The 25,663-nt window shown below is 43.6% G+C and overlaps 1 long non-coding RNA gene across 1 annotated transcript; it reads right to left on the bottom strand.

The window, feature by feature from the left end:
- Positions 1 to 23,921: 23,921 nt before the first annotated feature.
- Positions 23,922 to 25,297, bottom strand: LOC116184119 (uncharacterized). Its single transcript, XR_004148858.2, has 3 exons — positions 25,258 to 25,297; positions 24,801 to 24,971; positions 23,922 to 24,022 (listed from the first exon to the last, which is right to left on the bottom strand). It is a non-coding gene; the product is annotated as an uncharacterized LOC116184119 (long non-coding RNA).
- Positions 25,298 to 25,663: the final 366 nt, after the last annotated feature.

Raw genomic sequence — 25,663 nt, 5'->3', positions numbered from 1 at the left:
AATGACCACAAACATCAAAATTTGAAAACTATTTCATTGAAAGTATGTCCTTAAATATGTTCAATTTGTTACATATAATAATATTTGATTCTCATACAGGAAAGTTACAATTACCTAAGGAAAAGCAGAAAATAGCATAAAGTGAAAATTAGTTTTGTTTTATAAAAAGCAGATATCCAAAGTCATGTTGTGCGCAAATCTCTGTTTTGCAATTTATTCAGATCTGCTTGCTATTCAGTGATAAATGAAAATCTTTTCTAAAGATTGACAAGAAATAGGAAATTATCCAGAATCCCCTAAATGCTCACCTTCAATAAATATATTGTCTGCTTAATAGTCTTTATCTTGCTTTAATCAATACTGTCACAATCAAACAGATTGTTTCAGCTCACAAACGGCAAGCAGAAAATTTATTGTAAAAACATTTTTATTGGCTTGTGTATAGGTCTTTCTTTCTTAAGCCACTAATGGCTCAACTGTGCTAAACAATCAGACCTTTGGAAAGAGGAAAATAAATAATTTTACTGACTTTATGATAAAGAAACTGTACATAAGTAGTTTTAATCATACTTCAGTAAGACTTAAGCTCCATGTATTGAAACTCTCCACCTGTCACCAACAGTAAGGTCTTATAGATCTTGCTATTTACTGTAAATTCATCCCTCTCCAGGGCCTTTTGTCTTGTTACTTGACTTGGAGCTATCTCAAGGGTAATTTTAAATTAGTATTTTGAGGTTAAGATGTCTCTTGTTTGCTCCCTGGGCTGTCCTTAGCCAGCACCCTTAAGGATGGTTTTCCCTCAGCACAGAGGTCCCAGGCCAGAAAGATGCAGGTGCCAGCAAAATGGATCATTTTGCTGCTAAAACAGAAACAAAACATGCCTTGGCAAATGTCTTTTTCCAGAGCTATCTGTGCAACAAATGCTTTAAAAGTTTCTCCCTCTGCAACAGCAGTAAAATAAAACCAAAATGCATCAATACCTTAAAGGCACCGAGTCAGGCTGCCCTGCAGGCTCACATCCCCTGCAGGGTGTGGCCCTGGGAGCTCTCCCAGGTAAATAAATGAGCTGCCTTGGGTTTCAGCAGTCACAGGCGCCACTCAGACAATCTGACAGAGGAAAATGCCTGCCAGGAAATGGGAGCCACCTCTCCATGGTTCCCTCCCAGACTGTAAGAGGAAATAATAATCCTTTCCTCTGCATGGAACAAGTGGTATGAGAATAAGCAGGCTTTAGGTTTTAGTGGCTGGAATGCTGGCAGGAGTGGGGGATTCTGGGCAGAAATTATTTGTGCCAAATGTGGAGAGAATACAGATCAGATTTATCAGGAGAAATCCTTACTAATGTCTTCACCTTATGAGAACTAAATTTCAGAGGGAAATCTAAATAGCTTCACAAAGTGGAAATTTTAAACAGTAGTAATGTCAATAGTTAACACCTTGGACAATAAACTGGAATTAGCCTCTTGTGCAAGTAGAAACATTCATTAGCACCATTTCATGTCCTGCCACTCCAGCAGCTGACACCCATGACATTCAAATTTCTTTAAGTCTTTCCAGTCAATATTAACAAGACCCCAATGGACAGATTGCACCTGTCCATTAGACTAAATTGACTAGTTTATTGTCTTCATAGTCTTTTGAAGAGTGATAAGCACCAGCTTTGGTTAACAGAGAAGATTTCTGGATTTACATCCATCGTGGGAGGTTCTCTGGTTAGGAAACAACTGAATGAGACTGGCTGCTAACAGGGGATGCTCCATGAGAAAGCCTCTCTGATGGGATACCAGATGATGCCTCAATCCATTTATTTGAATATTAAGGGAAAGACTGGATGGAGAATTAATTAAGGAGAGATAAGCACTGCATTAATACCTGGAGACCAATTAACAGCAGAGTGTGAGCTGCTCAGTATTACTGAGATGGTCTTGATATAGAAGATGAAAGTTTTCATTTTAGGTAATTCTGAAATTCCACTCAGGGCAACAGGCAGGTAAGCAAGGGGTGGCATTCACACAAGCATAATGATCCAGCACACTCTCTTGCAGGGACACTGGGAAGAGTCTTGGTTTTCAGGTATTGAGTACTGAGCATTCAATGTGAGAATCACAGCCTGGTCATGCAAGGTACCAAACATTTTTTTTCTTCTGAGAATGTCTATGAAAAGTGATACTCAATAATTGAAAGTTTGAACTGTAATATAACAATAAATATTCCTCATTGGTTTTTGTACTATACAGGTAGCACTTTTTATTTTCTTTTTTTTTCAGCAGCAATGACTTTCTGCAGACACCTGCTGCACTTGCAAACACAAATTTTTATCTGCTCAGATATGCTGGGGATGATCCAAGATTCCCAGGAAGACAATCCTTACCAGGCAGTCAAGTGGGTTCTCTCTTGGCTGAATGCTTTATTTATGTATGTATGTGTGTATATATAATGTATACATATTTATATATGAAGAATGGATCAAAAGATAATGGCTGGACATGGCAGCTTGCTACCCCCAAATAAATGTGAGCTAAAGCCTGCTGAGCCCTCAGTGTGTTTCCTCTGGGCTCACACTCAGCCACAATCGGGGGGCTGAGAGTCCCTGACTGAGGGCAGGGGAGGCAAGATGAGGTAGAGACTTCAGAGGTGAACACACAATGGCCATGAACAGGTAAAGAGGCCACCAAGGTTTGCACCTTGCTCCAGACACTGGCAGGTTTCTTTTCTAAGCCACTGTTCCTTGCACAGATGCAGCCCAGATTTATGTAATGTTTTATGAAATGAGTTTCCATTTGTAATCCCCATCCACTTCTTTTCCTTTGCCTTCTTGCTTCTTCTTCTTGGACGTTTTCCTTCTTCTTATTATTTCTCAAGGAGACATATGAACATGAAAAGCAAGAATGGAACAGAGCTGAGCTAATTAACAGCTGCTTTAAGCTATTATTTACCCTGCACAGGAGCACAAATCAATGCCAGTTTGGATCACAAAAATGATGCTGGAAGAGACAGGCCAAAGCCTTGAAAGCCCATCAACACTCTCTTTTCAAACTCACCATTTTGTTTCAGAGGAGTCCACCAAGAGACATTTCCTGGCTCCATAGGTCCCTGCCAGAAGGAAAAATTTTAGAAGCACATCTCTCACCAACTTCAGGTAAGTGAAATCACCTTGTGAACAGATTTAGTGCAGCATGATTACTATTTCAAAACAGGGAAGATAGAAATCAAGAAAGGAAAAGAAAAAAATGAAAATAAAGAGAAAATATTAAAGGACTTTTGCTCTTTTCCTCATTTTCATTGTGATAAAACTCTAGTATTACCTGTTATGGTCCCAACTACTGGGAAGGAGCCAGAAAAAAACTATGCTTGTTCTGGTTAAGGATACATATTTTCAGCATTGACTCATCTGTCCTGGGTGCCCAAGCACATAATGCACATGCATATGTTTGTGTTGCACAGACTGGGTTCGTGTGGGTTTGCAAGTGCTCTGACCGAGTGTGGAGGAGGCTGCAAAGATGCACTTCAGCTCAGCTGTTCTGCTGTTCAGCAGCAAAACAAGAATAAATGCAGTTCAGGTTCAAAGCTGTGAAATGTGTTACATTTTCTGGATCACTCCGTGTTGTTGCTCATGCAAATATATGAATTTGCTCTGATTTCCATGAAAGCAACATGGAAAGACTTGCATTGGCTTTATGAACTAAATCACAGCTGGCAAAAAAATGAAATCTGAACTTGCTTGCAGTTCATAAAATTATACAATGATTTGCAGAAAGGAAAAAAGCCTCTGTCAAAATGAAAGCAGGATGTTTGGTTGAACACTGCATCAACATTATGAGCTCTCATTTGCTCAAGAGACTGAGGTATGACAGTGTCACCTAGCAACTTTTGAAGGGCATTCAGACTTGGCCATGCTGAACTCCACAGAAAAGCCTGTACACATTAATTTATGAATCAATACTTTTTATAAGTTTGTCAAAAGCATCACATTTGGTATTAAAAAGTGAATACTGTACAGGAGAAAAGGAACCAAAAAATAATTGTCATGCTGGCAGTCATGCAGTGGGAGGAGTGGAACTACTAAACATGAAATTCTGTAACCCTGGGAAATAAAGGTGTGCATTTCCAAAGTGTCTCCTCTGAAATGTGTACATGCACACCCAGATTTATAGACATGTGTGTATGCATGTATCTATGTACTTTACTTTAGATAGGCCCCATGTTTTTCCAGGTACTTATATTAACAAAGAGGAAAGGTTAAATTTGTTTTGTCCAAAGTATTTAATACTTCCTTGTATGTATAATTCTTTATTCTTCAGTAAGTCTATACTGAGCTGCTCTCATCTCATATGAAGATCAAGGCATGGAGCATCATGGTGAGCTGTACTGTTAAAATCCAGTCATTTCCCATGGCATTGGCACTGCCAAGACTAATGGAGAAGATAAATGGCTCTGTGTGGAAGAGTACAGCCAAAACAAACAGGCATGGTGGTCAGCAAAATTTGGGCTGATTTTGGCTGATGGATCAGCTATGGTGAGGACCAAGTTAACCACTCAGTCTACAGTCTGTGAGCTTAAACTACAAAAAAAAAAACCAAAAAAAAAAAAAAAAACAAAAAAAAAAAAAACAACACAGAATTACCATAAATTTATCTAGGCTTATAATAATTTTAATAGGGTATTTTGAGTAGTTCTACATGAGGCAGGTTTAGGTGTCCCTCTGCACAGCAGATAATAAAGTGTCCCTTGGAGTGATTTTCTAAGTTTTATTTTAATTATTAAAAGCTTTCAGAGAAGAAAAAAAGGGACATTTCCTAAGACTTTTCAGACTTGTAATGCACCATGGCATTTGCTAAAATAAGGGAAACAGGAATTTTAGAAAAAGCCAGGAGTGGGTGCACACTGCATTGCATTGTCTGGCTATTTGTGATTCCTTTTCACCCACACAGAGTCTGCAGGTGAATTTTCTGCTCCCTGCAGCTCACCCCTGCAGTCTGGTTTTCTCTGAGTTTACACTTGCAGCCATTCCTCACCCTCCAGGGCACACACAGGGATTGCTCCAAGGTGGGGGAAACAGCAGGTGCTAATGGGATCTGCCTGCAGGCTTGTCTAAACAGGCTATTCCAGAACACATCTAAGAAGTCTACAATTACTTAAATCAAATCTGAACCTGAAAAAGAGAAGAAGTTTGAGTGTAGGAAAAAAAAAAAAATAACTGAAATGGAAGCAAGAGTGGAAAAATCTTTTACAATAATTCTTAAATGGCTTTATCCAAGACTTTTTCTCTGTTGCTTTCCTCCCGTCTCCTGTGACTCTTGGGCTTAGGTTCCTTTCAAACACCTCACACCCAGAGGACCACCTGGTTTGGGCTATTTGTGTACCCAGGTCCCTCCCCATGCAGGAAGGGCAGCAGATTTCACATAACAAACATAATTGAGGGCACTGATTATTCCTTGAGTCCTCTGTAATTCTCATTTCTACCTGCATCAACCTCTCTTGCTGTGGCTGAGCGATGGGCAGAGCTGAGGTACCCAGACCTGCTGGATCCTGCAGACTCTCCTGCCTGCCAGGGCTGCAAAGTGGGGTGAGGCTGGCAGGCTCTGGGGGTGCCTAGTACAAAATAAAAGCACTGGTAGTACCACAGTGCTTACACACTAAATCATTACCCCTTAATAACATGGATGTTGCAAGGTCTGACATCAACAGCTACACGTTTATTTATGCTGAGTCATCCCCATGGCCTCAGAAAACATAGATTTTATTGAGCAGTATTTCTCTTACACCACCTATAGACATATAAAACAATTATATATAATGAATGATGATAATTAAAAATTGGATCTGACCTTGTCTCCAGTCAGAACATTTTCTACTCCATGGGCTAAGATGAAACCACACCAGATCAGTGAGACCATTTTTAACCATAGCAATGCTTCTTATCTTCCTGTTCTTTCCTCAGCTCCCTTCCAAGACTGATATTTTCCATGAGAGAACATAAGCAACTTTTCTCCTAAAGTCACTGAGCAATGTAGATTGCCCTGGGAAGAACTGAACAGGAAAAAGCCTTGCTGCCTGGAAACCAGGTGTGATAAAAAGTGAAGTGACACCTCTCAACAGTTGCTCCCACAGGATACAGGGTGTCCTGGTGTCTATCCATGCTCTTGGTTAGCAGGAACAGCCTGGATCCAAGCAGAGGATGCCAGAGCAAAGAGCTTTCCAACACACAGCAGGAGCTCCCCTTGGGATCAGCAAGAACATAATATAGGATCCAGCAAAAGAAAAGAGTAAAAGCCATTTATTTGATGGTTTTATTTCTGACAAACTAATTAATCACTGGGGCAATCTATCAATACTATATATCATGTGCCTTTCCTGTAATGGTGAGAAACAGCTTGTTTCCCTGAGAAAGGATGCTAAGATTGGGACTGTTTCTTGCACCTGTATAAGCCATTCTAAACCATCGAAGAGAAAAATGCAAATATCTAAAAACAAATGCTTTCCAGCATGAAGGCATCTCTGGTGAACTCACCAAGCATTACAGGTAACAACTTGTCACTGACCAATTAGAAATAGGCACAATATGTTTGTAAAACTCCATCTAATGGGATGTAGGAATAAACCTTTACCTTTTTTCACTTCATGAACAAGAGTGTCTCATCTCTCTAAAGCGAGGCCAACAGTGATACCTTTCAACTGTAGTAAAAATTGTCTCTGCCTTCTTATTTTTTAAAGCTTCCCTTTTTACTCACCACTACTTTCACTACCAAATAAACTACATCTTTCTACGTCTTTCATTATTACTTTGCTCTACAACTGCTGGAGGAAAGTGATGCTGAATCAAAGCTGTAACCCCAGAAAAGTTTGGACTTCATCAGAACTAAGTTCCCATTTAGGAGTAAGATGTGGAAAAGTTTAATTGGTTGTACAAATACTTCACAACCCATGGGCTGATGAAGTCAGCCTCAGTTTAATGCTTTCTCCTGTGGTCATGTTATAGCACCAGCCACTTGAACTTCTTCTCATTGATAGGAGAAAGGTGGTAAGAGTTCACAGAAAATTCAGCATTGATAAAAAGATTGCTGGGGGGTGGGATACAAGGCAAAATACCCTGAAAAGTGCCTGGCTGACAGCACAGGGAGGTGCTTGTGAGCTTGTGAGCAGCAGAGTGGGAGGAGAGATGAGTGGAAGGCACAGGAAACCCAACACACCTTTCTCTGCAGTGTGTGCAACTGCAACAGAAAATCAGTTTTTGTTCTAAATGGTTAAAAAAAACCTCTTTGCATTTATCAAATAAATGCAAATCATGCAATTTAGCTGACTGGCAGCTGTAATGGGCTGTAGAATGATACTCTGCCAGTTTAAATGGGATTGGGAATGCAATCAGATCTCAGAGCTGAAGAGCTCACAACTGAGGTTAAAGGCACAGAGACAAAACAATCTCCTGTTGAGTATCCACAGACTAACAGTGGCAGGGGGTTAATGGGCCTTTCCAAAAGAAACCTCCTATTGATATGTCCCCAGTTCTGCTCCTAAAGGCAGGGCTGAAATTGTAGGCATTTTGTGACTTAGATCAAATCACAGTTCCTGATAAATTAATCTTCAGTGGTGGAAAAGGCCACTCCCTTCTACTCCCCTAGCAGCCGTGGTCTGAAGGGTCCTGCCTGGAAGCTGCCTGAGAGGCTCTGCCAAGATGCTGGCACTGCATTTCCACCAGAGGCAGAGGAGACAGAGCCTGGTGAAATTCCCCAGAGAAGGAGCTCTTCCTGACAGCTGTTACACACACTCCTCTGGGATGCATCCCTGGCAAAGGCACACAGCCTGGTTTTACCTGCCAGTGACAGTCAATTTGCCATTGAGGTGCAATGGTATTTCTGAGCTCAGACCCTGGGCACGTGAAGCACACTGTGGGTGGCTTCAGCTCCAAAGGATGAGCAGCTCCCATGTCTCTCACCTTCCTGCCCATGCACATTGAGGCCTGGGACTAATAAAATTTGGGAGCACTGCACCTCCCAGGAGGGTGCAGCCCCCTCTGGCTGAGGCACACACGGACATCCCTCCTCCCCTGCTTCCCCACCTCCTGGTTGCCAAGCCCCTGCAGCCCAGCCAGCCCAGCATTGCTGCAAATTCCAACGTGTGCAGACAATTCTCTGCCAGCTAACACCAGCCTGGGACTTTGGGACTCTGCCTTCAGTGCCATTAACCCATCATCAGCTTCTCCTGAAGGTCAACCCTTCTGAATTCCCACACAGCTACTTGCAGACAAAATATCGCACAGACATTTTACTTTTCTTTTTAAGAAATCTTGTAGTTAGCTCTTGCAGTTAGCTCTACTTTTCTAGTAGAAATCTTGCAGTTAGCTCTACTTTTCTCGTTTTAATAATTTTTCTCTGGTTAAGTGAAAGCTGATAAATTAGAGACTTCTGTAAGGCCCATAGAAAATTAGGTTATATAACATCTTTTTTATTTATTTAGCTCGATATCAAAGTTGTTTCTTATCGTTCTTCAGGTATTGTGCTCAGGAAAAAATTCAATTTTCTATTCAACAAGGAGGAGCTGATTTTTTTTCTACTGCTGATTTTCTGTCTTTTTCTCAGTTCTCACTCTATTACTGGGGGAAAAATAACAAGCTTAGCTGGAGCTGGAGGAAGCCTTCCAGCTTTGCACATCACGCAGTGCCATTCCTCACACGATCCAAGTGGTCCACCTATTGGGCTCTGCTCGACAGAGCAAGCACCAAAGCCAGGAGTACAATGATGTTTTCTTGACATAGTTACTCACTGATGTTGACAAAGAGAGTGACAGCTGTGGCCTTTTTAGGGTGAGATTTGTGCAGAAAACAAAGTCAAATCATTTCCTCGGGTGTTTCTCCCCCCTCTCCTGCTCCTGCTCACTCTGCTCCTGCAGCCCCAGCTGTGCTGAGACCCCAGGGAGCAGCCAGGCTGGCTGGAGCTGCAGATGGGCCCCAGTCTCCCAAGTGTCAAATCCTGCTCCCCCTGCTTTCTATCATGTCTTGAATTGCTTCTACCACAAAATGGATTTATTTTATATAAATCGTGATGGGAAGAGTGAGCAGAGATCTCTGCACTCCCAAAACTGAGAGAAAGAAAGAAAGGAGGATAAGCAGGAGGGCAGCTGGAGACAGAGCTACCTCTTGGGAAACCCAGCAGGGCTGTAGGGTTTGGGCCCTTCCAGAATTACACCTGGCAGTGCCAGGCACAGCAGGATGAGGAGCATTCAGCCACCTCTGGCTGACACTCACTGGAAAAGCTCAAGGCTCCTGCCATGCTGCGTTTCTGCTGGAAGAAGCCAGCAAGGAGAAACAGCAACCAGGAGCAGGGTTTGGGGTGCAATGAAATGTTCTCTCTCTGCTCTTCCCAGTGGCCACTGGCTCAGTAACCTCAGCCCTTGGCCCTGCTTCCCCCAGTCAAGCTGAGACAGTGTGACACGTGCACGAGAGCCCTGTCAGTACCCCGATTCACCTGCCAAGCACAGAAGTACCAAAAAACCTTAGGAAAATCCACCTCTGCCTCTTAAACTTCACAACCAGCAGAGTGGGTCTTCCACAAATCCCACTGTTCCTGGGGAAAGCAGAAGCACTGGCAAAGGTGATTTGCTCAAGGCTACCAGCCCAGGTTACTGGTGGTTGCAACCACTGCAAATTTCCTGTGATAAGTGTCATTTTATGGCTCCATTTTATCCAAAAAGGAGCATGGATAGCAGTGCCTCAAGCCACACACAGAGGCAGGAGGAGAAGCTGGGGGTCCTCATGGGCAGGCTGGGGTTTGCTGCCCAAACAAGAATATGTGATACTAGCTAAGAACAAGGCATGTGGCAAAAGGTGTGAATCACTGGGAGCACAGAGCTGGACATATGTACACCTGTGTGCATGTACACCTGTGTGCATGTACACCTCTGAGCATGTACACCTCTGAGCATGTACACCTGTGTGCAGGAACACCTGTGTGCATGTACACCTGTGTGCATGTACACCTCTGAGCATGTACACCTGTGTGCACGAACCCCCTTGCTATGCACTGAAGGGCCTGAACGGGTCTCTCCCATGGCAAAGTGCTGCAAATCTGTAACTGTTGAAATAACTAATCAGGACCTGCCATAGCAAATAGATAAGTAATTGCTGGAAGGCCCCAAGGTTCAGCTCCTGAGCTAATGCTCTAACTGTGTGTTTTAATCTCAATTAGGCAGGAAAGTCCATACTTACTGTAATTGCAATCTTGGTGTTTGATATGTGTAACAGAAAGGGACAGGTCAAGTGAATGTGTGGTGACACTGCTGAGAGAGAGCACGGAGCACATGGACACAAAAGGCCATTTTGTCCTTTTTGTTTTTTAATAAAAAGAGAGTGTGACATCAAAGCCCCTGCATCTGTCAGGAATCTGGGTGCCTTCCCTGGGTGCTGTGGTGCTGTTCCAGAAGCAACGAGTCAGCAGAAGGGCCGTGAAGGTCTCAGCAGTTTCCAGGGCATCATTCCAGCATTAAGCTGGAGGAGACATGGTGTCTGCCTGAGAAACCAGGGGAGTGGCAATAAACCAGGGGCAGGGGAGAGGGACACGAGGCAGGTGGCAAAACAAACCTGAATTGCTGAGGAAGGAAGGAGAAGTGGGAGAAGCCAGTTTTTTCTCAGCCCAAGATGCATGATACCAGGAAATTTTCCCAGCGCATAGAAATGAAACATTGTAGGAGAGAAATACTTTCTGTATCTGTGGGTGCTTACATGTGCTTTGGGGCATAAATGCAGCTGGAAGTGGCCCTAACATCACACTAATCAGTAGTGATTTTCAGTATGACTTTTTATCCTGTTTCTTCTTCACATCTACTGGCCTGAAAATGGCAGTTCACTTGTTCAGATTTCATCATTAGCTTTGGAAGTTACCGGGTTTGTGCTTATATTAAGGTTATGAACAAATTCAGTTCTTCTCTTTAAACAAAAAGTAATATAAATCCTTCCATTTCCTTTTCTTTTTTTAAAATGACAACAGAACTGTGAACACAGGTAGGATAATAATTGATGCATTCTAAGAAACTGTCAGGTGTGAAAAATACTGAAGGCTCAACACCGTATTAATGCTATGAAAATGCTAGACAGCAGATTTATGTGGCAGCCCCTGCACAGTATAAGATACATATGACAGAAATTACAACAAGAAAATCCTGTGCAAACAGCCCAATTTTTTTTCCTTCTAGAATTAGGGGTGATACCCAGCAGCTGGCAGAGGGGATATGGGGCAGAAAGAGAGCCTCATCAGCAATAAGTACCCCCAGGCAGCCCCTCAGGGGTTCTGGCAAAGTGGCAAAAAAAGGGCAGAGTTGTCTCATCCCAAGACAAGTGAGTGCTCCTCTGTGAATCTGAACATGAACACCCCCACAAAAAGTCAGGTTCTACTTGTTCTCCAGTAGCTGTAACCAGGCTTAATGAGCTGGGGGTGCTTTTCAGTCTGTGCTGACTGTGGTGCTCCCAGAGGAGCTGGTTTCAGTGAGAACCTCTTTCCCTGCCCCTCAAGGCTGCATCCTTTCACTCAAGGTGTTTGGCATCCTGCCCTAGTCAGGTTTAGGGAAAAGGCACTTTGTCCACCCACCTCTTGATAAGCCCAGTGAAGAGTATCTGCCATGTCAGTCTATAGATAAAGGACTGTGACAGGAAAACATACTGTTCTGTAATAGCCTGAGGTTTTTTCTTTTAATCAAAAGCAAAACAAAACCCCTGAAATGCATCAATTTCCCATTAGAACTGGAAATGTACTGACATTCTACGATATTGCCTTTACATTTTAGTGTTCTGCTGACATTTCAGGAATTAAAAATGAAAAATTAACTTTCAAAAAGCAGGGTCTTCTTGATTAGAAAAACTTGTTGAAATTGTAATGGAAAGATCAGAACAATTTCATTAGTCTTCATTAAAGAAAATTAATATTACTTCTATTCCCTCAACATACAATCATCTATTACAATTATTAATATTGCAGATGTTTCTTTTGTCCCAGCATTTAATGTATAAAGCTGCAAACCTTCTTGCATGAAAAACAACTTATGATCACTAGAATGACATGCAGTTCATCTTTTTTAAGTTCATTAATTTTCTGTAAATAGGGCAGAGTCACTTTGCATTGTTGGACTAATGGAGAGCTCAGAGCAGTTTACCCTCTTACTACTTACCATTCATTTGGGTGATAATTTTTAAAAGCTTTTAAATTAAAATGGTAAAAGATAGTTAGGGGAAAGATGCATCCTTTCAGAATGTTTCAAGCATGATAGATTATCCCAGCAAAAAAGATGTTTCTCATTTAAGAAATGTACCAGAGCTGGCTGCACCTCCAACAATTGGGTTTCAAGGTATTTTTTCAAGCTTGTTTTAAGCAGGTTGCCCATGCCCATATGCATTTTGGAGCATAATTGAACCAGCCTCCTGCCTGCTCACCCAGGAGAGCCAGGCCAGCGCCACCAGCACGGCGATGCTGAGGCCTCTGGCTGAGCTGTCACCCTCGGCCTCTCCCGGGGCAGGATTCGGGGCAGAAGGAGCTGGCACAAAGCTCAAATTCCTGGTGCCACATTTACAAGCTCTTTATGCAGGTCCTTTATGAGGCACCTCCCAACCCTCTGTTTAATAGGAACTCTTCACCACATGTCCCAAAGCCCATGGGAGCTCCTCAGTCCCACACAGCTCTGGTGGCAGCTGGGACAGTGCCTGTGGGAATCCTTCTCTGGGGAGCTGCTCCTCAGCTCAAGCTTTTCTCTAAAGACTTCTATGTTTCTGGCAACAATCATTCATTGTATTGCAATCCAGGTTTCCAACATACCAGTCAGGCACTTTTTGGAAATGAAAATCTGCTTAAAATAAAAGACGATGAAATGAATTCCCAGCACACATCCAGGCAGGTGAGCCTGTTCTGCCATGGCAGGAGCAAAGCCATGGATCCTATAGGCTGATCTACACTAGAAGTGGTACATTTTGTTTGTTTGTTTGTTTTTTGTTTGGAGCTCTGTGATAGATGGTATCAGTGTGATGTGTTAACTCTTCAACCAGCATCTCCCTGTGCTCCTGCAAGAATTTTGGTTGCTTGCCAGAGGGATTTGAGATGGGTAGGAAAACTTAACCAGCTCTGAGGAATAATTGAATTTCCTCTCAAAAAGCTGCTTGGAGGCTCTGAGTCAAGAAGGAGGAGGAAAGGCAAAACCAACCCAAACCAGCTGCCCATAGTGGCAGCTCATCTGACTATGGAGGGAGCCAAAAGCCTGGCTAACTTAAACATAGGCTTGGTGGGCCTAAAAAAATAAAACATAAAGCAGCCAATACTCCCTAAGTTCACTTAACCACCTTAAGAGACATTTAAGTCTCCTTCTAGAACCATTGTACCTCATCAGTTTCCATTTCTAAGGCAGAGACCCTTCCAAAACCAATTCCAGTCTGAACCTCGGTTGGTGATCCTGCTCTAAAGCTCACACACCAGCCTGAGGCCACATTTCAGCCCACCCCCAGGCAATTTCAGGAGAAATTGTCAAAGAAAGCAGAATCAAACAGTCAGTGGCCTCATTAAGCAGAGGGCACCTCGATCCCCCAACCAGGATCAGCACATGAGCCTCTGACAGAAGCAGGGCTGCCAGGACACTGCCGTGCTCAGGAGGGCTGAGCCCGACTGCACTGGCAAAGGAACCAGCAAAGAGCAAGAAGGTTAATTAGTTCATACCTTGCCATTCCTAATGGATGTTACAGATACAGTCCTGAAGCCTTGCTTATCTGACAGGGTAAATTTAATTTTTGTCAGATGGGCAGCATATGTTTTCCCAGCCAGCTGTGCCCAGGTGTGAACAGACAGAGCTCCCATGAGCTGTGTCAAACTGGGAGAAGGCATTCAGAGCTCCAAGGCTCACCCTCTCCTGTTCTGACTGACTATTAATCCAGTCTGATGGGCATTTCTACGTGGGACTGGAGTGTGCTCTGTGTGTGCTTGTTTGCCCATGTGTGCACACAGCTGTGGTTTCTTGGTATTGTTGGACACAGCCATGTCTTCTCTTCCATTCTGCTCCTTTTGCAACAGAGTGAAGGAGTTGTTCACCACTTGCAGTGCAAGCTGACCTCGGGCAGATCTGTGAGCTCCATCCCTTCCCACACTGCCAGGACCAGTGCTGCACCTGCCAGCCAGAGCACAGCCCCTCTGTCCCTGCTCTGATTACCATCCTCCCAAAACACAGGCACTCACTCTGCTTAAAGCATCAGAGGCATCTCACTGAACATAAAGAGATGCACATGGGCTTGAAATTAATCCTTTGGACAAATGTCAGCAAGAGCAGGATTTTGCCCCATAGTCAGCACAGTCTGAAGAGGCAGACTGACACCATCCAAGATGTCACATTCACCAACAGAGCTGTACTCCCAAAGAGAAGAGTTTAGCCCCAGAAATACACAGCTCACTGTGCTGAAACATTTGTCAGACTTCTCGGTGACTGGGGAATTGTGGTTCCTTTTAAGTGAGCCAATGGTGCCCTGGATCACTATTTTAGTAAAAGGCAGGGGTCCCCTTCCCTTCACAGAGAGATTTGAAATCCAATGTCACGTGCAGAATTGAAGAGGTGAAAGAATCAGACCTGAACGCTTCCAACAAAAGTTAATAGCAAACCTAGGCAGCACACACATGGCTCCGTGGCATCCATGCTGAGGAGCTTGTTTGAGCCAGAAAGCTGGACTCCAGTGCTGTTGAACCAGCTGGGAATATTGATGTGATTAACAATGATTTGATTTGGAAATCAATGTGAAGGAGGTTGTTTGCTTGCTTTGTCCAATTTAGTCCCTGAAATACTGTCTTCAATACAGGGAGAAATGCACAGAAGCAGGAAGGGGATTCTGAGGAGGGGTGGAGTGGGGTGTGTTTGTTATCAGATATCCATCTGGATCCTAGCTGGGTAAAACTTGAGCATTCAGTCAAATATTTTATGTGTCTATAATAATCCAAACAAAGGAGCAGCTGACAGCCCATTGTCATTTATAGATAGAGCAATTTCTGTTTAGCAATCTTATGACTGCATTTTCTCTATCTACATGCAAGACTTTCTAATAGTTATGTGGGGGTTGTTGCAGTTAATGAAATACTGTGAATTTAGAGGAAAGCCAACACAAACACTAAACCTTTAAGAGAAATATTAAGAAGACATTCTCCTGGGTCACAGAGCAAGCAGGCTGCATACACACAGCCATTAAATAGTGCCAGATGTAAAACATTGGGCTTCTATTCTAACCCTAGGAGGAGTGATGATAATTCAACACATATAGTTTGAATTAGAAAGGAGAGAAGCACTTTTTAAACTTTAGTCACATTAAATTGTCTGCTCCACTTTAGCTCCAGTGAACTGCTTCTGCCAATAACTCCTGGGAGCAGTGCAAGAACCCCTGGATAAAAGTTTTGTAGTGTGGTCTGGGAAGCAAACTAGTAGCAATAGATAAATTATCTCTCCTGACATTATCATGCTTCTTTAAATGCAGTCAGTGTCACACCAGAAGGAAAAGCTTGTCATCTTAGCATTGCCCTTGGGAAGCTGAACCTCCTTAAAATCAGTAGGTTTTTCTGTTATGATGCAATTATTTCATTATTCACTGTGGGAAAATGAGGTTTTTGCAACCCCCACCATCCAACAGGTTACTCAGTCTCCCATGAAATGCTTGATCTCTGCATTTCAATTATTTTGGAGCCATAAGACTCTCTCTGGCTTGAACAAGGATAGATGGCTAATACTCAGACTTCTGGAAGGGAGGGAAGTGCATGGAACACAGGACAGCCCTGCCTTTGTGCAGATTGGCACTGGCTGCAGGGCAGGGACCAGGAGCTCTGTCCACAGCAGACCCAGCTGGCTGCTGGTTCCCATCCTCACAGCTTCTCAGGCTTTGGGTGCAAGTGGAGGTGCTGGAGGCTGGGTGAGTTCTGCTGGGCTTAGCAGTGAGCAGTACTGCCCATGTCTGCTTGGAGTCACTGACAATCCTGGGTACCCTCTGCTGAAACTGCTCACAAATATCACTTTGCCACCCTTAGGACCATCTTCTCCATAGAAATTGTACCCCTTAAAGACTAAAATATCCACATTGTCAGCAAGGTGTCACCTGTCTGATCCAGTTCGTGACCTGACAGGAAGAAAGCATCTCCTTTTCAGAAAGGAAATCACATCTGCAAGGTTTTCACCAGTTTCAGCATGTCTGTGTAGGCCTGGACTCCTTCAACAGAAGAGTTTCATCAGCTGAAGGTCCCTCAGTTCCTTCAAGCAGTGGGACCTCTGCAGCTTTGCTTTCTGTGCCAAGACATGTTTCCCCTTCAAAGAATTCAGGAAAATTGAAGCAGCTATGGACCATGTGTCAAAATATCAGCTTATGGAGGACACTCTGCTGCTTAACACAGATTAACAGAGCAGATTAACACATTCTGCATACAAAAAGCACCAAATGGAAACATTGCCTGTATTTGGACACTAGGCAAAACCAATATAATCCAAAGAAAAGCAGGAGAAGAGTCCTGCAGTGAAAAACACCATTGGCAGTGAGGCTCAGCCCAGACTGCAGCAGCTATCAGCTTAAAATGATCAGAGCATTTTGGGTGTGATCCCCTTACATTCTGGAGGCTTTTCACCAACCTTTTTTCTGCAGCTGAATTTCTCATGCATTAGACAATTTAAGTAGTGATTCAATTCACTGCAATCTCCTCCTGAGTCATTACTGGAGCAACTTCTAAGCAAAGGTAAAGCATTTTAAATAAATAGCTCTACCCTGCCTAAGATGGGTTGCAAACCCCAGCTGGTCACAACTAGACATTCAGACAAAAGGGATTTCTATTCTCACAGATGAGATCCATTTACATCCACTGATGCATTTTTATTTCAGCCATTCAGTGTTCAGTTTCAGCCTCTTAGTGAAAGTATTCAGTGAGACTTTACCGTTTTATAATGTATTTTAAATATTTACTCATTTACTCAGATAAAAAAAAAACCTTGATGATTTGGACAGCAGCCATAGCTTTCCAGATGAAAAAGAAAAAAAAAAAATAGCTTTGCCATTAAAATTATTAACTAATTTGAGCATTTCTCCAGTAATGGCAGAAGAGGAGATTACTCTCTCCCATTTATGAAGAAGCAGTTTTGGTGCTCCTGTGCCTTGTGGGAAGGCAGCTCTACCCACAGGAGGGCAGTGCTAGATCAACTGTTTCTATTTCTGTAATATCCTCTCCCAGCACAGCACCTGAGGAGCTGTCTCTTTCTCCTTTGTATTGTCATTGTATATAGAGAATGGCAGCCACAGCACCAGCCCTCTCAGCACTCCATGGTGACAGGGTCTTTCACTCTGTGTCCAGCCTGAGCCACATAAAAGCCTTCCTCAGCTGCAGTGCTGCCCCAAAGATCTGCACCTGTAGGAATGCTCAGCACTGGGTCAGGGTTCAGCCCTGCAGACAATTGGCTCAGTATTAAGCCCAGCAGCCACCTAGACCTCTACGCTTAATTCCAGCACCATTATAGACTAATACCACCACTGCCTGTACAGCAGGAGCTGAGCCAAATCCAAATTCTGTGTGTGTGTGAGATAGACACTACACACACTTGGCTTGCCTAATATTAATGCTTTTGCCCTGTTGTTCGTGCTGACATCAGCAGTGGTGACAAAAAGCAAGCAATGCACTTTGATAAATCTGAAGATTGGGTTTGGCTTCTCAAGCAACTCTGCAACTTCACAAAAGGGACTGAGATGCTCCTGCACACCAGGAAAAGGGAACGAGATGAAGCAAATATTTCTCAGGTTCAGCTCAGCAATTGTCTGTGCTAATTCCAGGCAATTCCTGAAGCAAAGGCAACCACGGAGCTATTTTGACTAAATAAGCCTGGAATCACTGAATCTTTCTTCCTGTCAGGTTCTAGAAAGGAATGGGGAAAGTTCCCAGTGCCAGTCGGTGAAAGTAACGGTTTTGACAACACCCCTTTTTGACTTTACCCCTTGTTCCATTACATCTGTAAATTCTTTGCTAAATTTAGTATTTTAAAAGTAAAATCATAAAAACATAGAATGGTTTGTGTTGGGAGGGACTTTAAAGATCATCCCGTTCTAACTCCCTGCTATGGGCAGGGACACCTTCCAGTATCCCAGGGTGCTCGAGGCCCCATCCAACCTGGCCTTGAACACTTCCAGCATGGGGCACCCAGAACTTCTCTGGGCAACCTGTGCCAGGGCCTCACCACCTTCAGAGGGAGAAATTTCTTCCTAATATCTAATCTAAACCTACTCTCTTTCAGATTAAAGCCATTCCCCTTTTTCTATTACTCCATGCCCTTGTCCAAAGTCCCTCTCTTGAAGCGCTTTTAGGTACTGAAAGGTGGTCTAAGATCTCTCTAGAGCCTTCTCTTCTCCAGGTTGAACACTCTGGGCTTTCCCAACCTGTCTCCATAGCAGAGGTTCTTCAGGCCATGGAGCATCTTTGTGGCCTCTCTGAACCACTGAGTCCATGTCCTTCTTATGAAGAGGATCCCAGAGCTGGATATAGCCCACCAGGTGGGGTGTCACAAAAGTGGAGCAAAGGGGCAGAATTCCCCCTGGTCTGCCGCCCACCGTGCTTGTGATGCAGCCCAGGACACATTTGGCTTTCTGGGTTCTAAGTGAACACCGCTGGGTCATGTTAAACTCATCAAACTGCCAAATTCAGTTCTCAATCCATCTTTCACCCAGCCAGTTCTTACGCTGGGGATTGCTCTGACCTACACGCAGGACCTTCCACGTGGAGTCCGTGAGGTTCTCTCCATCCTGCCCAGGTCCCTCTGGATGGGATTCCTCCCCTGCAGCCCCTGCCCAGCCCCGTGCAGCTCAGAGACGTGCAGGGGGTGCTCCCATCCCTCTGCCCGTGCTCCTACAAAGCTGGGAAACAGCACCACTCCTGAGGATGCCACACCTCTTCAGTTTATTTTACAACTATTGGCAAAGGTTCCTTCTCTGTTTCCACTCCCCAGAGAGCTCAGCAGGCCCAGCCTGTCCCACTCCACTCCCACTCTGCCCCGGGACCGCTTTCCCTTCCGCAGCTGAAAGAAGATGCTTTATCGAACAGGGACCGACTCACAGCGGAGGGATCGCGGTCTGCCCCTGCCCTCTCCTGGGCAAAGCGAGCCTCGCACGGTCCCTGCTGCTCCGGGGAACGGGGAAAACCCCTGCTGCTCCGGGGAATGGGGAAAATCCCGCAGAACTGGCCAGACCCGGCTGGCGCTGCCCGCTCCCCGCAGAACCACAGAGAACCGAGCGGGCGGAGGGCAGCGCGCAGACCGCCCGGCTCCTGGAAATACGGGGCTTGCTCAAGGAAATATGCACGTTTTCAGCCTCGCAGCCAAATTTGGAGTATGTATCAGAGAACCTAACTTTATCACAAGATTTCTTAAACCTCAAGCCGAGTTTATATGTGCTGGTTTTATTTAGCAGAAGTTCGGAGAACTCGTGGGGTTTTATTCCTGTTTCCCTGTGGATGTGAGTTTCAAGGCTAAGGGGAAAAATCACTCAAGGAAAGTAAAACCAAACGGTGGAAAGACCAGAGATTGTCATGTGTCTAACTAGGAAGGAGTAGTGAAGCATTAAACACTCACTGAGAAATGTACAGAGATTTTAAAGTTACCAGCACACCAGATTTACCTCTCCTGGAGAGACCCCATGAAGTGATAGAATGTAATAAGGCTTTAAACTCTTCATCTAATAAACTAGGTATGTTGGAAACATCACACTATATCTGAATAGAGGCAGACAGATGGTTAACAGACAGGTTTTAAATGGTCCTTGATATATATTTGTACATTTTTTCAGAGTAAGATATCCCACAAGAGCTGGTCCTGGCAGCTCCACCATGCCATCAGTGCAATAGATAAAGTAATGCCAGCAGCCACAAGCTACTCGGGCAGCAACAGCAAGGCTGAGGGAGTGCTGAGGACTTGTGACAACTCCATGGTTCCTTCAAACTTAATTTATCAAAACAGCTTTCATAAATTGTATCATGTTAATCACTTCCAGTTGTGAGCTATTGTTGGTATGTGTTTCCATGTTTTGAGTAGTGGGGGAAAATTATTTGTTTTCAGTGGGAAACTATAGAACAAACCAAACATTGTTGTTTCTTTTCCAAACTGCACTTTTCCTTCCATTATAATTTTGTAGTTAAATGCACTGACTTGCTGAAAAGAGTTAGATCTTCCTATCTCTTCCTGTCTTAAAAAGTGACTGAGAAAATTCCAAGGAAAATGAAACCCAAGCCAAAGTCTATTGCCATCTTCAAGTTATTTTATATAGGGCACAAATCCTCCTGAATCAGATTAACACAAAATCATTCCCCATCTTTGGCTTGTTAATTGTGTTCAACCTGTCCTACTACTGAAAGAAGCCAATTTGATTTTTAAACCAACAAACAAAACAGAAAAGCATAGGTGTGCTAGAGCTTCTAACACAGCAAACACTCTATCTATGCAAACTGCAGATATTTCTTCTGAAGTCGTAAGCTTTGGCTTATGGTCCAACTGCTTCTGCACAATGTCCTAAAGTAGATGGTGCTAATGCTATTTTAATTCACATTTTGGCACTGATCCTGCCATACTCGCAGCACATGGATGACAACACAGTGAAGCCCTGTGTGACTGCACACTGCATGTGGCACTTCCCAAAAAAGGCAGAAGAGCTTTAATCCCAACACTGACCAAGTAGTTCTATGCATAAAATCAGTGGAGGAGAGGCAGATATGACTGGATGATGTCTCTGCAGCCCTGTACCTCCAGCCTCTTTCATGCTGTGCTGCCTTATAAAGGACCTCCCTGGCACTGTGTAACCTCAGCTCTCAGCATTCCCAAACTTTCACCTCCGTGTCAAAAGAACACAGGGCTGCCCCTGCCACATATCCTTTGATGTGCAGTTGCACCATGACAAGGAAATTTTACATCATAGAGCTGCTCAAGCTTAGATCCAGCCCTGAAAAAAGCCCTCCATCTCCTTGATTCTCTCAATGCCTTTTACCACATTGCATGGGCTAGACTAAAGGATTCCTTAAGATCCCACACAGTCTTGTTTTCTTTGGTCCTTCTAATTTCTTGTTATATCAGGAACTTCCCACTCAAATACAGAATTCCAGCCCTTTTGGCAGCTTTTTCCACATTCCATTAGAGCTCCACAACCCTAAATAAAGTGTAGTTGGTTTGGTGCAGTCAGTTCCATAATTTAATTTACTCTTCCTTGCAGCAGTGCAGTTCCCCTTCTAGAGCCCTGTCTGACAGACAGAGATTCTCCTCCACCCCAGAACTGCCTCACCTGATCACAGCACTAGACAAGGCAGAAGGCTCCAGCTCTGGAAATCCATTGTACAGGGGAGAGTGGAGACAATGTCAGTCCTCCAAAACACAGAATGGGAGGGCGAGAGGATGAATGTTTGTCCTTTGCCTGTTTCCTCTCTGATGTATTGAGAGCTGTGTGATCAGTTCAAGGTTTTTTTAAGATTAAAGAAACACAAAAATCCTTTTTGAATACCTTGAAAACATCTCCTCATTATAACCTACTGTGAGGTAGTTCCAAAAGAGAACATTTCACCTCATGGGTCAGGAGTAATCAGACAAAAGGTGCCAATGCTCAGTTGTACAAACCTGTGGCACCTGGGGAAACTGTCTGCCCACAGACATCTTCCATTGCAAACCAGTAACTTCAAACATGTCCAGGGAAAAAAAAAAAAAAAAAAACACAAAAACTTGAGTGATGGGGCAGTCAGTCGCCTACAGCAGACAAAAATCCTGTCACTAGGAGCAAACTTCCCTGCTGCAGCACTGGGAGCTGCCTAGCAAAAATCCCTGGCTGTTAGGGCAGTAATTACATCAATCCCTTCGATACATTTGTGTCAAAGCCATTGATCAAGAAACAGTATTAATTAGACCTAATCCACACTTCGGAGGCACCAGAAGGTATCAGCATGGCTCCAGGGGCTTAGGGCAGCAGACTGGATGGTTCAGCAAGGCTTCCTTAATTTCATCCTCATGAGTTTGAAGGCATAAAGGCAGTGAGGAAAGGAAAAGGGAAGAAAACAAAAGAAAAATAGCAGATTTGCAAATTTAACCTTTCCAAGGTGAGTTGTGTGTGAAGTTAAATACTACTGGGGTTGTGCCTAAGAAAACAGAGTTTGATAGTTTGTGCCTTTGAGAAAGAACATAGAAATATCACAGAGGTACCAAATAATCCAACTACAAGCACATCTATTTATTTCTCTCAGAACAGACAAACAACAGGCAATTAATGGGCAAAGGGCTAAATGAACCCCCTGAGTTATTTACTGCAGGAAAGCTAAGTCTGACCCCCCAGCACTGCTCCAGCCTTGTGCCAGCACTACTGGTCACCCTGTCCCTCCAGTAAAAAAACAGGGTCTGCAAGATAGAGTGGGAGGCAAGCACAGACAGGAGGAAGGGGCTGGCATTTGGAAAGTGCTCCAGGTCTTAGGCTCTGAAGAGTTAAAGCAACCAGAGGAATCATAAACAAAAACAAAACAAAGCAAAACAAAACAAAACACCAAAAACAAAACAAAAAAAACTAAGCAGCAGCCCCTACAACAAAAATGCATTTTACAAAATTAATGAGATTTGGATAACTCTCCCTTTAAAAATGGAATATTTCCATTTTAAAATGTACAAAGACTAAAATTTTCATAAATATCCTACTAAGAAACTTCTGATGCTGTTTTAGATTTTCCATTGAAATACAGTGCATGGAGGTTGCCATAGCTACAAGCAAATTTTTAAATAACTGTTTTTCGTCAGAGCAGCTGCAGTATCCTACAGAAATGAAGTGGGGAAGCTGGAAGGAGTCTGACCAAATTCAAGCTCCTAATCAAATGACTCCAAGATTTTCATAAACACAGCTTAGAAACTTTTAATACGGGGTCTGGTTTTTAGAGAAAACACTACACTGTTATTTGACAGGACCCCAGGAAATGCTGTCAGCAGTACCAGAGATCTCAGTCAAGAGTTTTGTTTTCATGCTGGAAAACATAAAAATTTGCAGTGCTAAGCCCCAGCCTGGTACAAGTCCCCAGGCACCAGGGATGTGCTGCAGCCTCGGCTTGCCCTGCAGGACTCTCTGAATGAGCTGCTTGGCTGGCAGCAGTGGGCCTAAAAATGCCCCAAGAGCCACAGGTTTCTGTAGCCAGGAAAAGCTCTTCCTTGCCAGAGCTCGTACAGGAAAACACAGAAAGGAGGAAATGTGGAAAACAAGTGAAGCTGTAAAGCACTGGCAGGAGGCTTGGGAGGAGAGGCTGTGATTTAGGTGCTCCTCCTTGCTGGGCATCAGGAGGCTGTTTCTTCTTCTGTAGGATCTCTGCCTGGCTTGAATAGGCAAAGCAACATTCTGTGCAATAATATGAGTAGGAAATAAACATTTCTACACTGTGGGCAGCATTTTGGGGGCAGCCTAATCTAAGGACAAGATTAAGAGCCTCCTTTCACCTGTAACGTTAACTGTGGCAAAAAACTCCAAATAAAATAATTTTGTGCCCTCAGGCAAGTATGTCCCTGTGTCCCAGTATATAAAACAAAAATAAATAAAAAATAAAATTTCTCAGTGGAATATCAAGAGATTTAACTCCACCAAAACAGTAATTGAATTTCTATCTGTGGAAGGTGGAAATGCTTGTCTGGGTTTGGGTGTTTTTCTAAACAACAAATTAATTATTATTATTAATAACACTATTATGAATCTGAAGAAACAATCTCAGTGATTACTGGTTTTATGCACATTGTTTCATTTATCTATGACCTGTTTCTGAGAGATTCCTCCATAGCACAGTGGAAGTGTTTCCTCCTGCCAGGGTGGTGATGCTTGAAGGCTCACATTGCTCTGCTCTGCCATCACCTGCACAGCAGAGGAGTTTGCAGGCAAGCAACAGATATTAATCCATATAGACAAATCTTCTGGAAAAGGTTAATTTTATTTCAAATGTGATTTTAAATTCCCTTCACATCTTGAAATGAAACAGCTTCCTTTCCCAATGACGGTATGCTTGTTTGCTCCAAAATTATTCTGGGGTAAAAGAGAAAAACAAAGGGGAACAAAGTCAGAAAAAAACTTTAAATAGAAGTTGGAAAGTTAAAAAGCTATCATGGCAGATTCTCCTAACAAATTAGATTTTTTACTAATTCCAAGTATTCAAGGAAGTGTTCAAGGCCAGGCTGGATGGGGCTTGGAGCACTCTGGTCTTGTGGAAGGTGGCCTTGCCCATGGCAGGTGGTTGGAAATGGATGATTTTTCAGATCCTTCCAAACCAAACCATTCTATGATTCATGGGTACTGAGGCAGTTTAAGTACTATCTTTAGCACAGAGTAGATTTTTTTTTTTTAATATGGAAAAGTCCCTCATTTTAGAAATTAGATATTTCATGGCAGGCAGAAACATCTCAGTCACTCAGTGAGATCCTGGCACAAGACTGTTCAGCTGGCTTGGCCCAACATCCCTCTCCATATTGGCAGTAAGTGTTCAGAAAGTGGAAAAAAATAACAGCTGCCAAAAAAAAACAATTTAGTAAATATCTTTTATAATGTAAGTTATAAAAATTTCTCTTTGCCAGGGTGAAAAGAAGCTAGCACAGCAGAGTGAGAGAGGGATGCCAATGAACAGAGAATTCTGTACTGGTGTGCAAGTATCCTGTCAAAGGGTCAGACCCTCCTGTATATCTTTAGGCACTAACTTTTCTGTTGTAGAGATTTTTTTCAAGGAAAGAAACAGAAGATTAAAAAAAGCACAACCTGCTGTATGGTTGGGCTGCCAGAAAAACAGATTGAGTCATTGCAAGCTACTGACCTTAGTCAGCATATTGTGACTGCACAGCTTTCCAGCCCTGCTGCTTCCTCCCAGGGCAGGAGAGAGCCTTGTCAGAGCTGCAAAGCCACACTCACACTCACTGGGAAGTGCCATTTCTCTCAGCTGTGCAGACACCAGGATTGCTGAACCCAACAAAAACTCAGCGTTTTCCTGGAAGGAAAAAGAGATGTTAGCCAAAAAGTTGAGCCGCGGTCTGCAAGAGCTGCCTTGTCCTGGAGATCCAAAGAGCAGGTGCAGAGGCATGTCCAGAGCAGTGTGCAGGGCACAGCCACTGCTTGGAGAGCCTGAGAGCATCTGAGAGCCTCCCCCCAGCCTCCTGAGCCTCCCCAGCACCCACCGGGCCAGGGAGAACTGCAGAGGCTGAAGGAGAGGATGATGGCTGGGAGGCAGCAAAAGGGAACAGTGCTCAATGCCACAAGGCACCTTCTCCCCTTACCTGCAAAGTGAAACACAGCAGCACCTGCAGACCAGGGGCTGCTGCAGCTCCTCGCTCTGTGCTGCTTTGCTGCTCCCATTTTGCTTTTGAAGCAGTTCATCAGCCCCTCCAGCACAGGAGGTTTGCTTTTTTCATCACAATCAACCATTATCTTGAAGCAAGGAGAAGAGAATCTTGGGGGATGAGCTAAAAAAAACTGAAGTAAAAATTTTTTAAAAGAGGGAGAGAGATAATACACAACATACAGAGGAGAAAAGTAAAAAAAAAAAAAAGAAAAAACCAACTACAGGAGATATGTCCTGAGAGAGGCAGGGATGGATCAAGGACCAAGAAGTGGGGACAGAATATCAGTCAAGGGAGAGGAAGGCAGCAAACCACACAAGCAGTGTGGTGACACTGAGATACG

The sequence above is a fragment of the Lonchura striata genome, chromosome 15 (genome assembly GCF_046129695.1).
Source record: "Lonchura striata isolate bLonStr1 chromosome 15, bLonStr1.mat, whole genome shotgun sequence".
Taxonomy (NCBI): Eukaryota; Metazoa; Chordata; class Aves; order Passeriformes; family Estrildidae; genus Lonchura; species Lonchura striata.
This window is presented reverse-complemented; position numbering and strand designations above follow the sequence as displayed.